This window comes from Onychomys torridus, chromosome 12 (genome assembly GCF_903995425.1).
Source record: "Onychomys torridus chromosome 12, mOncTor1.1, whole genome shotgun sequence".
Classification (NCBI taxonomy): domain Eukaryota; kingdom Metazoa; phylum Chordata; class Mammalia; order Rodentia; family Cricetidae; genus Onychomys; species Onychomys torridus.
The window spans coordinates 70,915,860-70,931,288 of record NC_050454.1 but is presented as its reverse complement, the minus strand read 5'-3'; the positions used below and the strand labels follow the sequence as shown (position 1 = coordinate 70,931,288).

At 45.3% G+C, this 15,429-nt stretch overlaps 1 pseudogene; it reads left to right on the top strand.

The window, feature by feature from the left end:
* The first annotated feature begins 7,857 nt into the window (after positions 1-7,857).
* Positions 7,858-14,975, top strand: LOC118593879 (annotated as a pseudogene).
* The last annotated feature ends 454 nt before the right edge of the window (positions 14,976-15,429 follow it).

The following is a 15,429-nucleotide window of genomic DNA, read 5'->3' as shown; positions in this document are numbered from 1 at the left end:
AGTAGCCAGGCAGGAAGTATAGGTGGGACAAGCAAAGAAGAAAATTCTGGGAAGTGGAAGGCTGAGGCAGAGAGACTCTGCCAGTCACCGCCATGACAAGCAACATGTAAGATACCAGTAAGCCTCGAGCCACATGGCAAGGTATAGACTAATAGAAATGGGTTAATTTAAGATATAAAACCTAGATAACAAGAAGCCTGCTGTGGCCATACAGTTTATAAGAAATATAAGTCTCTGTGTGTTTACTCAGTTGGGTCTAAGTGGCTGCGGAACTGGCGGGTGAGAGAGATTTGTCCTGTCTGTGGGCCAGGCAGGACCAGGAAAACTCCAGCTACAGCGAAAGGCACTTGTCACCAAGCCTGATGACTTGAGTTTGATCCCTGGGGTTAACACGGTGGAGTGAAAGAACTGACTCTTAGAAGTGGTTCTTACACACACACACACACACACACACACACACACACACACACACAAAATAAATGTAATAACATTTTTTAAAGGAACAGAGTTCTATTTAATTATTTCATCCTTCCCTCTTTTCCTTCCCTTCCTAGATAAAATCTCTTGTTGCTTCCCCAGCTGACCTTGAGCTCAGCTGAGGATGACCTTGAACTGCCTGCACTTCCTGCTGGAATCAGGCCTGCATCACCTGGTTTGTTTCTGAGTTTTATTTTTCTGACACAACACCAATGCTTTTTTTTGTTTTGGAGGTAGGGTCTCACTGTCTTGACTGGTTTGTCTTGAACTTCTGGTTCCAGCAATCCTCCGGTCTCTGTCTCCAGAGGAGGCATGGGTTCCACAGACACATACCACTATCAGACTTTTCATCTGTCTGTCCTCTTAACATATCTGGCAAAGATACATGTTCGAAAGAAAATTTCCCAAGGAACCAACTTTTGCATTCCTTAATTCTCTTTTCTTTATTTCCCCTGATTATTTTGATTTCTACTTCCTGCTTTTTGCTTACTGTGGGTTTTATTTGCTTATTAGTCTCTTGAAGCGGAAGCCATGGTTGCTGGGTTGAGATGCTTCCTCTTTTAGTAGCATTCTTAAAAATTGCCTTGCTTTTGGGTTTGGGTGTTGGATCTATTTTTTTTTTTTTTTTTTTTTTTTTTGTGGCGCTGAGGATGGAACCCAGGCCTTGTGCTTGCTAGGCAAGCACTCTACCACTGAGCTAAATCCCCAACTCCTTTCGTGTTGGATCTAGAGCCAGAGCCCAGTGCAGAGTAGGTAAGCACTCTGCTGCTGAACTATACTATCAGCCCCCTTCCCATTTGCCTTTTGATGCCTTTTTTGACGAACGTTATTTAGAAAACTTTTTTTTTTTCAAACTATTTAGTTAGGGTTCTGGTTCTCTTGCTGTTGATGTCTAATAATTTCATTGAAAGCAGAGAATAAACTCTAATGGCATCTTTTAAAAAGAGTACACAACCTATAGACTGTCAAGGAAGGAGGATGAGGCGGGCGCGTGGGCTCACATCAGGAGTTCAAACCAGCCTTGGCAACAAAGCAACATTTTCTCCACCACCACCTCCACCATCCCCACCCCACCCCGCTGCCCACCCCCCCAGCCCTCCCCCACCCCCCACCCCCCCAGCCCTCCCCCACCCCCCCACCCTCCCCCTACTGTTGTGGATATTGCTCTGTGTAAATAAAATTCTGATTGGCCAGTGGCCAGGCAGGAAGTATAGGTGGGACAAGAGAGAAGAGAATTCTGGGAGGTGAAAGGCTGGGGAGAGACACTGCCAGCCGCTGCCATGAGAAGCAACATGTAAAGACACTGGTAAGCCACAAGCCATGTGGCAAAGTATAGACTAACAGAAATGGGTTAATTTAAGATAGAAGAAGTAGATAACAAAAAGCCTGCCATGGCCATACAGTTTGTAAGCAATATAAGTTTCTGTGTGTTTACTTGGTTGGGTCTGAGCATCTATGGGCCTGGCGGGTCCTGACTGTGGGCCAGGCAAAAAAACTCTAACTACACCCCCCCCCCCCACCCCCACCCCCACCCCCACCCTCCCCCAGCCCCTGGTTATGCTCTCCAGGATGCTCTGGAATCTGTCATCCTCCTGTCTTAGTCTTCCAAGTTCTGAGCTTACAAGTCTGTGCCATCCTGCCTGGGAAAACCTGTTTCTTAAAAAAGGAAAAAAAAAAAAAGTAAAGGCTGAGAAATACTGAAGAGTGTTTTATGTAATGATAATTATTTCAGAGAAATGTGAAAGTTAGCAGAGACATAATAATTGGAGAACAAAATGTGTGGGAAGACAAAGTTGTGGGTTCCAGGCGTCCCATGGAAACCTCCACTGGCTGGGTCCCTGTCTACTGGGAAGTGGAAGGCAAGCTGTGGGCACACACAGTCCTACCATGGCTCCTACCACGGACACAGTCATGTGCGTATTTCTTGTGGTTTAACAAAACATCCCTTTTGGTTACCATGACAACTATGTGTTTCATTAAGATGTTTCCGTACATGCGCACCACTCTGCTCATTTTCACCCCACACTCTCCTGACCCCACTCCCTTTTGCTCCTTCTTCCCCCACGTGTGTAGTCCCCATCCTACTTCCTGTCCTCCATATATCAACCTGGTCTCTGAGTAGAGAAAATGGGTGACGCTCTGGAACATGGCTTACTTCACTTAACACGATGCTCTTCCTCCAGCTCCGCTCATTTTCCTGTAAATGACATCATTTCATTCCTCATGGCTAAATAAAACTCTACTGTGTACAAATGCTACATTTTCTCTCTCTTTGCCTGTGTGTGGCCATCTAGGCTGGTTCCCTGTCGTGGCTATGGTGAGTAAGGCCTCAGTAAACATGGATGTCTAAGAATCTCTGCTGTAAGCTATGGTGATATTTTATTTGTACTGAAATGTGATTTTATTTGTATGTTAATAAATAAAGTTGCCTGGGGGTCAGAGCTAATAGCAAGCCACAGCAGAAGCTGGGTGGTGGTGGCTCATACCTTTAATCCTGATCACATGACAAGCAGATCTCTGTGTGTTCAAGGATACAGCCAGCATGGAGACACATGCCTTTAATCTCAATACCAACCATAGAAGACCTGGAGGTCTGTATAGACAGGCAGTGATGAGGAGGTCATGTGGTTGGGTTTACAACAAATGAGAAGGCAGAACAGAAAGTCAATAAAAAGACAGACACACAGGAAGTAGGCCGCTTGCTGAGGGGAAGGACAGCAGCGGCAGGAAGGGTAAGAAGGTGGTTTTAAGTATTAGCTCTTAGCTACTGCTCTGACCTCTTGGGCTTTTAACTCTGCATTTGGCTCTGTGTTTCTTATTTTATAAGACTGTTACATCTACAGTATGCTGACTAATACTTCTTCAGAAACAGTCCTAGTCACAATATAGCTGGGTCATATGATAATTCTGTATCAAGTGTATTTGAAGGAACTTCCTATTCTCTGGAGGGTTTTTAATTAATATGATGAACTTCTTGTCTCTGTTCTCATTGAGTCTATGACTACCCCCCCCCTCCCCGCACCCAGCCTCCCTCTGTCCCTGCCTTCCACAAGGTCTCATGTAGCCCGCTTAGACCTCATGAACTCAGGGATCACAGACACACTCCACCTTACCTGCTGTGCTTCTTAATCATAGAGTAAAAACTGAGCCCTAACCAACAGCCTGCTGTATTGAGGCTCTCTTGAGACTCTTGCTGCATATCTGTGGAACTGGTGCCCACAGCTAGTCCTTCACCTGCACCATTCAGTCGAGGTTAGGTACAGGGCATGTTCAGGAGTGACGCTGCCTGCCCCTGGGGCTGCTCCTGTCTCTGCCATTTTCTGTGTGGCTCTGGGCAAGATTCCCAGTCTCTCAGTGCCTCAGTTTTGTTCACCTGTGATGATTGTAGTGCTGGGTTGAGTGATAGCTGTAAGTTTCTACTATAAACATGCTGGGGTGGGGTGGGGGGGGTTGTCTTCCAGGGGACCTGGTTTTTATTCCCTGCACCCACACTGTAGCTCACACTCACCTGTGACTTCATTCCCATGGGCTCCATTGCCTTCTTTTGGCCCATGTAAGCATCAGGCACGCACATGGTGCACAGACATACATGTAGGCCAAGCACCTATATACACAGAGAACATTTTAAAAAACTTAAAGGTAGATGCTGAATTCTTGGGTTATGTCTCCTTTAAGCTGTTTGTTGACAAAATTCTGATGCCATTAGACAACTTCCACGCTCCAAGAATAAGCAAGAAAAGGTTTGACTGGAAGGCTCCTTCTTTCACAGAATTATTCCAGAATCCATGTACTGAGTTGGTGTCCTAGTTAGGGCTACTCTTGCTGTGATGAAACACCATGACCAAAGCAACTTGGGGAGGAAAGGGTTTATTTGGCTTACGCTTCCATATCACTGGTTCTTATTGAAGTAAGTCAAGGCAGGAACCTGGATGCAGGAGCTGATGCAGAGGCCATGGAGGATTGCTACTTTCTGGCTTGCTCCTTATGGCTTGCCCAGTCTTCTTTCCTTCCCCTCCCTTCCCCTCCCTTCCCCTCCCTTCCCCTCCCTTTCCTTCCCTCCCTTCCCCTCCCTTCCCCTCCCCTTCCCCCCCTTCCCTTCCCTCCCCCCCCTTCCCCTCCCTTCCCCTCCCCTCCCTTCCCTTCCCTTCCCTTCCCTTCCCCCCCTTCCCCTCCCTTCCCCTCCCCTCCCTTCCCTTCCCTTTCCTTCCCCTCCCTTCCCCCCCTTCCCTTCCCTTCCCTTCCCCCTCCCTTCCCCTCCCTTTCCCTCCCTTCCCCCACTTCTCCTTCACTTTCTTCCTTGTTTTTTGAGATAGGGTTTCTTTGTGTAGCCTTGTGTCCTGGAACTCAACTCTGTAGATCAGGCTGGCCTGGAACTCACAGAGATCTACTGCCTCTGCTTCCCCAGTGCTGGGATTAAAAGTATGTGCCACCACTGCCTGGATCAATCTACTTTTTTGTAGAACCTAGGACCACCTGCTTAGGGGGTGGCCCCACCCACAGTGGCCTGGGCCCTCCTACATCAATACTAGTTAAGAAAATGCCCTACAGGCCAATTTTATGGGGGTATTTTTCTCAATTGAGGTTCCCTCCTCTCCAGTGACTCTAGCTTGTTGACATAAAACTCTCCAGCACAATTGGCAACTTCAGACATCATCAAATTGGTGCTGGAGACAAGTCCATCTACAGGGAGACATCTGAGGATGAGGATACCCCCTGAAGCATACAGTCCTGGGACCTCGTCTATGGCAAACGCTAACCAAACACAAATGCTTGCCAGGTTCTCATTTACGCTTCCAAGACAAGGCAGATGGATGGTGTTTGGGAAGATGAAAGCTGGCGGGAGCACCCTGTAAGCCACGGGGCACATGGTGTCCAGGAATGTCAAAGCCAGCAAGAAGGTCACCATTGCCAGCTGTGGACAAGGATAGCACTTTTCGTGGGGAGCCTAGACAGCCCCGAGTGAATATGTATTGTTTGATATGGGTATGGCCATGTCAGGATCCAAAGCCTCAGACTCCCGGGAACTAGGCAAAGCTCTCTTGCCAGCTCAGAGGGATGGCAAAACCCAGTGTGAATATTGGCAGTGTGTGCAAAGACTAGCAGCGATGGCTTCCTCCTCTGGGATGTGCACAGCTGGAGTCTGCTGAGACCACTGGCCTACAGAAACTCTTCCCTGTTAGGCCAGCTGACTCCTCCCTGTGCGGTAAGTCATAAACCCAGTGAGTTTCTGGTTGTTGAGTAGCAGGTATGTTCTGTCAGAGCAAGTGCCGCCCTCCTGATCCCAACTTTTCTGTCCGTGTGTCTGTCCTTCCTGCATTCCCTCGTTGCCCCAGTCAGATAAAGTTCCAACCGCACTGGGTGTGGTAACTGTTAACGAGAGTTCCTCTTAACCACCAGACCATTCCTTCTATAGGTCAGGAGATTGCCCTCCACCCCATCTGCTGCCAACGTCTCATAACCTTTGTGCTCTTGTGTTAATCTCAAAGATTCAAGGAGAAAGATCACCGGCCCAAATCATCATGGCCAAACTAATTAAAGCAAGCAATTAAAGCAAGCTTTTTTTTAAAAAAAATTCATGTACACAGACTGCCTCACCCCAAGGTGGGGTTCGAGAGGACATGAAGAAGACAAGGTTTTTATAATTCAGTGGAGGGTTTCCAAATGGAGGATTTGGCAGGTAAAACAGGTGAGGTTACAGGAGCAGAACATAGTATGTCATAATGACCTCCTGAAACAAAGACATGTGTTGTGGAATATTATTTTAAGGTGTGTTACATTTGTTTGTGCTATGGAACATTTGTTTAATGATGCAAAAGTGTTGCATTTTTTTATTATTATGTATATAGTGTTCTGCCAGAAGAGGGCATCAGATCTCATTACGGATGATTGTGAGCCACCATGTGGTTGCTGGGAGTTGAGTTCAGGACTCTGGAAGAGCAGTCAGTGCTCTTCACCTCTGAGCCATCTCTCCAGCCCCATGTGCTGCTTTCTTTTATATTTCATTTGTTTAATTCTGTGAAACTGTGTTACTCTGCCTGTCTGAAACACCTGATTGGTCTAATAAGGAGCTGAACAGCCAGTAGCAAGGCAGGCGAAGGATAGGTGGGGCTGGCAGGAAGAGAGCATAAATGGGAGGAGAAATCTAAGAGAGGAAGATGTGAGAAAAGAAGGGGCCAGCCATCCAGCCACACAGCCAGCCATGGAATAAGAAGGAAAGAAAAAACATACAGAAATAGAGAAAGGTAAAAGCCCAGGGGCAAAAGATAGATGGGATAATTTAAGGAAAGCTGGCTAGAAACAAGTCAAGCTACGGCTGCGCATTTATAAGTAAGAATTAAGTCTCCATGTGTGATTATTTGGGATCTGAGTGGTGGGATCTCAAAAGAGCCAATGGGGGGCGGGGGAACCATAAAAAACCCAAGTACAGACATAATTGCAAGGTATTTAAGACAAGGCAATCACAAAAACCTTTTGAAACGAAAGCAGTGCTGCAAGGTAGTTATAATAACTTTTTCTTTTGTTTTTTTTGAGACAGGCTTATATAGTAACTTTTTGAAACAAAGACATGGTTGTCCTTTCCTCAGATAGGAGGTACCAAACCATTTGTAGTTAAGGTTACAGTGGGGCCTAGCTCAACCCTTGAGAAACAGAGGTTCAGTCATAAACAGGAATGAACCTAGTTTGTCTTTCCTATAAGATGGCTACTAAGCCCAAGATGGAGGCAGGCTGATTCATCTTTTCTCCCTTGTCTATGTATCCCTTGATATGGTCTAAGCACTCTAATTATCCGGGGGTGGGGGAAGAAAATTTGTAATGCAGGGAAAGAAACATGGCCCATTTATAAATTATACCTGTTGGTTAGCACAGAACAAACTTTAAGTCCATATACTCTTGGTATGCCAATAGCATCTGCTTTGTCGTCTTTTCCAGGGAGTTTCCTTTGACCTAATATTCCAACCCTTTGTTGAGGGGCGATATACTCTCCTCTGTAACTACTTCCTGCTGAAATTAGGATATCCTCGTCAGGGCCCAGGAAGCTGGACTATTAGCAAAAGGCCAGGAGGGGATTAGGGCAATGGGGCATTCATCAGAAGCATCTGGTTCACTGGCCCAGCTGAAGAGTCGGGGAGCAATCACATCGACTGGACTGGTCCACATCAGGTTTTAGCAAGCCCAGGGCTTTCTGGCTTTGAAGGACTGGTTGTCCTTCTGGTTTTGAAGGCCTATCTGGGGCTGGTGTGGTATAGATCACCTTTGGAACAGCTTGTAGTCCACAGCTGATCTCTGGATGGTGTCTACCAGTGGAGTGGAACTCTGACCAGACAGATACAGACTAGGGACCAAAGTTAACATTATAGAACTTAAAGGAGAGCCGCTGACATGTGATACGACGCCTCGTATTTGCATGCTGCCCTTAGGGGCAACTCCTCTTCTAGTGCTAAAGACATTAAGAAGATACTAGAGAGCATGGGCCTCAAGGGAGCGTGGGCATCGAGGCAGATGATGACCGGCTCATCAAGGTCATCTGTGAGCTGAATGGAAAATGCATTGAGGATGTCATCACCCAGGGTGTTGGCAAAGTTGCCAGTGTGCCTGCTGGTGAGGCTGTGGCTGTTTCTGCTGCCCCTGGCTCTGCGGCTCCTGCTGCTGGTTCTGCCCCTGCTGCAGAGGAGAAGAATGTGCAAATAAAGCCTTTTTAGTTTAAAAAAAAAAAAGAACTTAAGGGAATCTTATATTTGGAGCTTCCCTCTCAGGAATAGGCAACAGGGAAGGACGCTTAAGCTGTTGATTGACAGGAGTACTTATCTGCAGCCTTTTTGGCCTGTGAGAGGTGGATCTAAGTCTTGAGACTTTCAACTCTCTGGAGCTTATACAACCATTCTTGTAAATCTGCATTGAAAGCCGCAGTGTAGAATCGGCAGACAGCAGGAAGAGAATGTCACACTGGGTGTGGCTTGAGAATCTGATAGCTCAAAGCCCACCCTGTAGTGACACACTTCCTCCAACAAGGCCACACCTCCAATAATGCCACTCCACTCCTTAAGATCTGTATTTAGAAGACAACCAGAGGAAATTTAAAATCTTCTTTTTGTGACTGATAATAGCAATCAGTGCTTAACCAGCTTATCAGAGCTTCACTGATTAAGGTTAAAACTCTGAGTTTTTAAAATCTTAGCATATCTGGGCGGTGGTGGCACACGCCTGTAATCCCAGCACTCGGGAGGCAGAGCCAGGCGGATCTCTGTGAGTTCGAGGCCAGCCTGGTCTACAGAGTGAGATCCAGGACAGGCACCAAAGCTACACAGAGAAACCCTGTCTCAAACCCCCTCCCCCCAAAATCTTAGCATAATAATAGCATAGAGTAACTTATATTTATATACCTTAAGTCATGTTTTAGGTCCTAGTCATACTTTGTTTAGATTTTTGTATCTTTAGATGTCTATAATTTAAATTACTTTTAGATCTTTATAATTTATATGATACTTAAACTTTTAAAATCTAATTATTTACCATTAGACACATGTAAGTGGTTGGTTACTGAGGGAAGTCTTTGCAAAGCAAGCTCCTTTAAATAGTAACAGTTACATGTGAAGCCAGTTTACCTTCTGCTATGAAGCCTGTTAGACAACCTGTCTATGAGTTTGCCTTTTTCGTCCAGAGACCTAACAGCTCCAGAAGAGCAAGTCCTGGTTTTTACGTTTGAAATGCATTGACCAGGGAGCAGCTGCTAAAGAGATGAAGCTACAGTTATCTGTCAGCACCACCAGAGACCTGAGAACGGAAGTACTATGCAAATGGCCTGTGCATCAATTACAATGACAGAGACTTATCCTAGGCTCCCAAGGTCTTGGTGGCTTCATTAGGGGAAAGGGTAGCCAGTCTTTGTCTGTCATATAGGACAGCGTTAAATTTTCAGTTGCTGTACAGGATGGCGTAGGCTTTTTGCTGTCAGACACGGGAGGTCCAAGAGGTTTTCCTGTGGATGAGGAACTTGTAAAAACTGACCCACTTTGACCAGGCAGAGCAGGGCAGCCAACCCAATAGTGTCCACAGTTTGGGCAAAGCCCTGGTGGCAGGGGCAGTTTTTCCCAGTGGTTAGCAATATTAATTTTGGTGGGGTCATCTGTGCCTCATCATCTTCTTTGGAGACCTTAGGGTCACCTCTAGGAGCTGGCATCTCTGTCTCTCATAGGAAGAGTTTTCCATTAAACATTTTCATTACTATATTCAGCATAACTCTGAAAATGTTTTTAGGGTCCACTAAGTATACCTGATTTTTAAATAAACTTTACTTGTTTTTAGCTACTAGGAGGCTAAATAAATCTTGTCTTTGTAAATGAATTATATTTGTAAAGAATTTGATCATTTATAAGGTGACTATTAAACTTCAAATTTTTATTATCTCTAACAGTTTATAACAAAGTAGTAGCTTTCATAACATTGGAATTTTACAGTTTTATCTATGTTAAGTTTAGTCTTAAAAAGATTACAATTCTTGAATTGAAGCTCTTTTAGTATAAATCTTAAATACAGTCCATCAGGAGACTGGCAACTTTATTTTCCTGGTCCTTTTATAGTGCACCATTGCAGAATATCACAGTTTTTTTTTAATGACTCAGTTTATCAAAATATAGCTAAAGCTTAACAAACTTAAGAAAGACAAGAAGGCTAGACATTCATTCTTAAGTCAGTCTCTGTTGGCCTGAATAAACCTTATAGAGAGACATTCTATAGGCTCTTTGCCAGATTGCTTAGGTCATTGTCTTGATGTACCATAAGACAGGAGTATCCCAGTTTCTAGTGTTTAGTGTTGGGTATTGTATGGAACAATCCTTTTTTGAAATGTGAATATGTATTGCTCTCATTGGTTAACAAAAAGCTGACAACAAGCTGGTAGCTGGTCAAGGAGTTAGGCAGGAAAGCCAACCTGAGAATGGTGGGAAGAAGGAGGGTGGAGTCAGGAGATGCCAGCAAGCTTCTGAGCAAGCAGGACCTGTAAAAAAATGAGGTAATAAGCCATGAGCCAGGTGGCAATACATAGATTAATAGAAATGGGTTAATTTAAGTGTAAGAGGTGGCTAGTAACAAGCCTGAGCTATGGGCCAAGCATTTATAATTCATATTCAGCCTCTGAGTTGGTTATTTGGGATTGGGAGGTCAGGATAGGAAACATCTGTTTACAGTTTATAGTTGTGGCCCTAACTTTAGTAGGTCAATGACATGCTGGTGTTTAGGATCCCAGTGTAACCTTGAGCCTTTCTCAGGGTGAGTCCTTAAGCATTTAAACCATGTTAGCAAGAATCATTAGCCAGAATTAGGACTGCAGGAGTTAAAAAAACAAGGTCAGTAAATTTGGAGACTTGCCCAGAACACTAGACTTTGATGGATTATGTCTTTGTTTTGAGATTACCCAATGTAGTTGTCTAATTACTAACCCTAGGTTCTAGTTTTAAGCCAACTTTTGTTACATATTTTATAGATTTTTAACCATATCCAATAAATCCATAAATCCTGAGGTACAGAAAGTTCATATAATACTCTTAAAATTTTTTGAGATAAGGTTTATCTTAGCAAAAGTTTTAGGCAGTTAAATGAAACCAATATTCTAACTTTTTAATAGCTGCATTGCCCTGGTCTTTTTTTTTTTTTTTTTTTTTTTTCTTGCCATAGGATGGAATCTTTCCAACTTCAGAGGTAGCTTTTCAATCCAGCAGAATAGCATAAAACAATGTTTCAACATGAACCATACCCAAATGACATTTGGATCCCTGCTAAGCTGAATTCAGTGACTGGAACTAAATTTTGAGCCTTGGCTATTGTACTGGCTGGTTTTGTGTGTCAACTTGACACAATCTAGAGTCATTAGAGAGGAAGGAGCCTCAGTTGAGGAAATGCCTCCTTGAGATCCAGCTGTAAGGCATTTTCTCATTTAGTGATCAATGAGGGAGGGCTCATCCATGGTGGGTAGGACCATCCCTGGGCTGGTGGTGGTCCTGGATTCTATAAGAAAGTAGGCTGAGCAAGCCAGGGGAAGCAAGCCAGTAAGCAGCACCCTCCATGGCCTCTGCATCAGCTCCTGCCTCCAGGATCCTCACCTGTTTGAGTTCCTGTCCTGACTTCCTTCAGTGATGAAGTGTAAGTAAGTAAACCCTTTCCTCCCCAACTTGCCTTTTTGTTCACGGCGTTTCATGGCAGCAATAGAAACCCCAAATAAGACAGTTTTCGAAGTGGCTATGGCAATAGGCAGTGGTGAACTGGGGCCTGTGAAGGGTGCACAAAGCTGCCAGGGTGGCATGCTAGGGGTGGCGGTGGCGGCATTGCTCTGGTTAGACCTCGTGGGAGTGGAGGCAGCTAGAGCGTGGTCCAACTCCCATGTGCCCCTGTAACTGGATGAGATTAATGGGGGCACCAAAGCTTACTCAAGAGATGGAGATGGCAAAAAACAAACACGGGCTAGAGGACCGTCCAGCTTGTTAGTCTTATGACCCATGCTGAGAAAGACAGTGTAAAACACAAGACAAGACACAGGGCAAAAGTAACAAGAGGGACAATGACAATAGCAATTGGGGTCATTTAGAGGGTCACCAGTTTGACCAAAGAAGTATTTATTTATTTATTTATTTATTTATTTATTTATTTATTTATATTTTTAACAATAGGAGACTTTTTTTCACTTGCTTCTCTGCACAACCAGGCACTGGGAACTCCCACAGAGGCTTCCTAAGCATTGACTTTCCCTGGTTCAGTTAGGTAGGGTCTCTTTGATTTCTCCATCTTAGCTCCTGGTAATGCCTGATGTCTAGCACTGTGTCTTCTTAGTAGCTTGGCCCCAGCATCATGGAACATCCTCAGGGTTCTTCAGCTCTGTTGGCAGCCTAGGCATTGAAATCTCGCCAGTGGCCACTCAGACGCTGGGTCTTGTTAGGATCCTGGAGATGTCCCACAAAAGACCACCATCCACATATGCAATCAGCAAGAACATTGATTACCAGCATGCTGGGGCCATCTATCCTACACAAAGACAAAATGATGATGATTCCCAGCGAAGCTCAAAGGCTCCTTTAAAGCACAGCTAAGGGGAGTTCCTAGGGTAGTTAGATCATCTCAGATGTGATTGGTTTAGTCAAGTGGCAATCATATTAGTATGTTCTAATTGGCTAGGGCTAGTCAGGGGCTGGTTAAGGCTTTTCCATTTTTGGACAGGCCTGGACAAGTCCCAGGCTTTGTTCTTATTTGGTTATTACCTTGGGCTGCTGTGGCTCAGGCCTGGTACCAGGCCTCCTCATCCTTGCTATCAGGGGTATTGAAGATCAATTGTCCTTTATTTGTGGCTCTTTCAGAAACTGCCTGCCCAGTTCCAAGAAGCAGGAACGGAGGCCTAGTTCTTAACTGAGTTATTAGGATGGCTGTCATGATGTTTGCCTGGCCCTCTCAGATCTCATTTTCTCAGCTCCCGGTCATCCCCAGGGTCCCAGTGTGGGTCAGAAAAAGAACTAGTGGCTCTGGGCAAACTCCCAAGTAACCAGATGGGTGCGGATGTGTTGCCCTGGACGGGGGAATACCGGATCTTGACAGACCTCCCCGTCCACTCCCAGCTCAGGATCCCACAGAATCAGAACATAACCGGGTCCGAAGATCATATCTGTGACTTATTAGAGGGGGCCTCTGTAAACTGGTGCTGCACACCTCCTAGAGAGCAGCTCTTCAGTCTGGAGGGCCTGAGGGAAGGGCCTGCCTTACAGATTTCTGAATTTGTGTTGAGGTCTTGATCTCACAGAGAACTCCAAAGGTTAATTCCAAACGTGTGAGGAGAAAGACCGCCTACCCAAACATCATGGCCAAATTAATTAAAGCAAGCAATTAATTAAAGCAAGCCTTTGTATTCATGTACATGGGCTGCCTCCCCCTAAAGTGAGGTTAAAGAGGAACTTGAGGGTTTTATAGGTCAGATGTAGGGGGTTTCCAAATGGGGGATTTGGCAAGCAAAATAGATGGGATTACAGGAGAGGAAGGACCTCTTGAAACAAAGACATGACTGCAAGGTAGTCGTAACAAGGTAGTCACAACAACAGTTAGTCATAATAAAGTGGTTGTAACAACCTTTGAAACAAAGTTAAGGTTGCAAGAGCATTATAATAACTCTTTGAAACAAAGGCATGGTTGCCCTTTCCCAGAACAGGGAATACAGAACCATTTGTAGTTAAGGTTACAGTGGGGCATAGCCCAAACTTGAGAGACAGAGTTGTTTTTTTTTTTTTTAAGATTTATTTATTTATTTATTATATATACAGTATTCTATCTGTATTTATTTATTATATATACAGTATTCTATCTGCATGTATGCCTGCAGGCCAGAAGAGGGCACCAGATCTCATTAGGTGGTTGTGAGTCACCAAGAGTCAGCAACCAGCTGGGAATTGAACTCAAGACCTCTGGAAGAGCAGTCAGTACTCTTAACCTCTGAGCCATCTCTCCAGCCCGAAATAGAGGTTTAATCATAAATTGGAATGAACCTAGTTTGCTGTTACTATAAAATGACTTTTACAAGCAAGATGGAGGCAGGCTGGCTCTTCATTCACTGCAGCTCTCAGGGTTTTCTGTTTTTCCTGTTCTGCTCTTAAGTGTAGCTGGATTGCAGAACTCAGTTCATAACTATGAATAAAAACTAAGTGAGAAAAATATGCTTATGGCAGTGTGGTCACATGAATGTCTAAACAGATGACATGACGGCTCTGTGGTGTGCATAAGGAAGGACAGAGAGGACAACCAGAGAGACATCTGCAAGAGTCCAGAGCAGAGCAAACAGTCGACTGAACATGGCCAGAGCTATCTGTGAAAGAGGGGAGGACAGCAGGAAATCGAAAGTAGAGAAAACAATGAGTCAGGAGAGAGAGAGAGCGAGAGCCATGTTGTATTCTGCAAAGGAAGAGGGACACCACCCCAGTGTGTCTGTTTGTTTATTGCCATTTATCAGTGCCCTCCCAGACAGGAGCTGGAGCAACCATGACTCATTCCCAGGCACAGGAGCGGGGCAGAGTGTCTGCAGCCTCACCCCTAGGACGCACCATGACTCCTGTCTTGTAAATGACAGGGCAGCTTGGAGGCAGGCTGGGGCAGGAATGGGGCTCATTACCCTATGGAAGCAAGGGGAAGGTCAGGTTCCTGAGTCTGTAGACCAGGTAAACAGACAGGACGGTGCCCCCCCCACCCCCGCGCCCCTCTTCACCATCCACCAGGCCTTTCTGGCTCTCCTTCTCAGGGGTAGACTGTAAGGTGAGCTAGAGTCAGAACAGCTGTGCTGTAAGTGCTGTGGCGATGACAAGGTCCTGGTCGTAGCTTGTTGCCCAACTGTAGCCCTACCTCCCAATCCCGTGGGCTCTGTGCCCCAGTGGAAAGGATGGGACCTGAATGGGTGGGACAAACTGGTATCCAGCTCTTCTCGAGGTTGCCAGGGCGACCGTCCCTTTGGTACCCTGGAATTGGTATATGGCTTTTAGACCCAGAGTGACCCAGGGGAGAGGTTGCTGCTGGCTCGGCTTAGAGGAAGATGCTTTATATACAAATGGTGAGTGGAGTTGTTTCTGTGTGGTATCCAGGAGAATCAGTTAACTAGACTGGATAAATTATAACTTGAGCATCATTAAAAATAAAACACTGGCCGGGCAGTGTCCCAGTACTCAGGGAGACAGAGGCAGGCGGATCTCTGTGAGTTCAAGGCCAGCCTGGTCTACAGAAGGAGTTCCAGGACAGTAAGGGCTACACAGAAAAAACCCTGTTTTGAAAAACAAAAAATCTAAAACAAACAAACAAACAAGCACCAAACAAAACGAAACCCTACTATTAACAAGGCTGTCTCAGTGATGGCTGTGAGCAGAACTCATGGGCAGACAGTGCCCTCTAGTGGCCGTCACCGTCCTTCACGCCAATATCAACTTCCTAAACTGTCTTAAG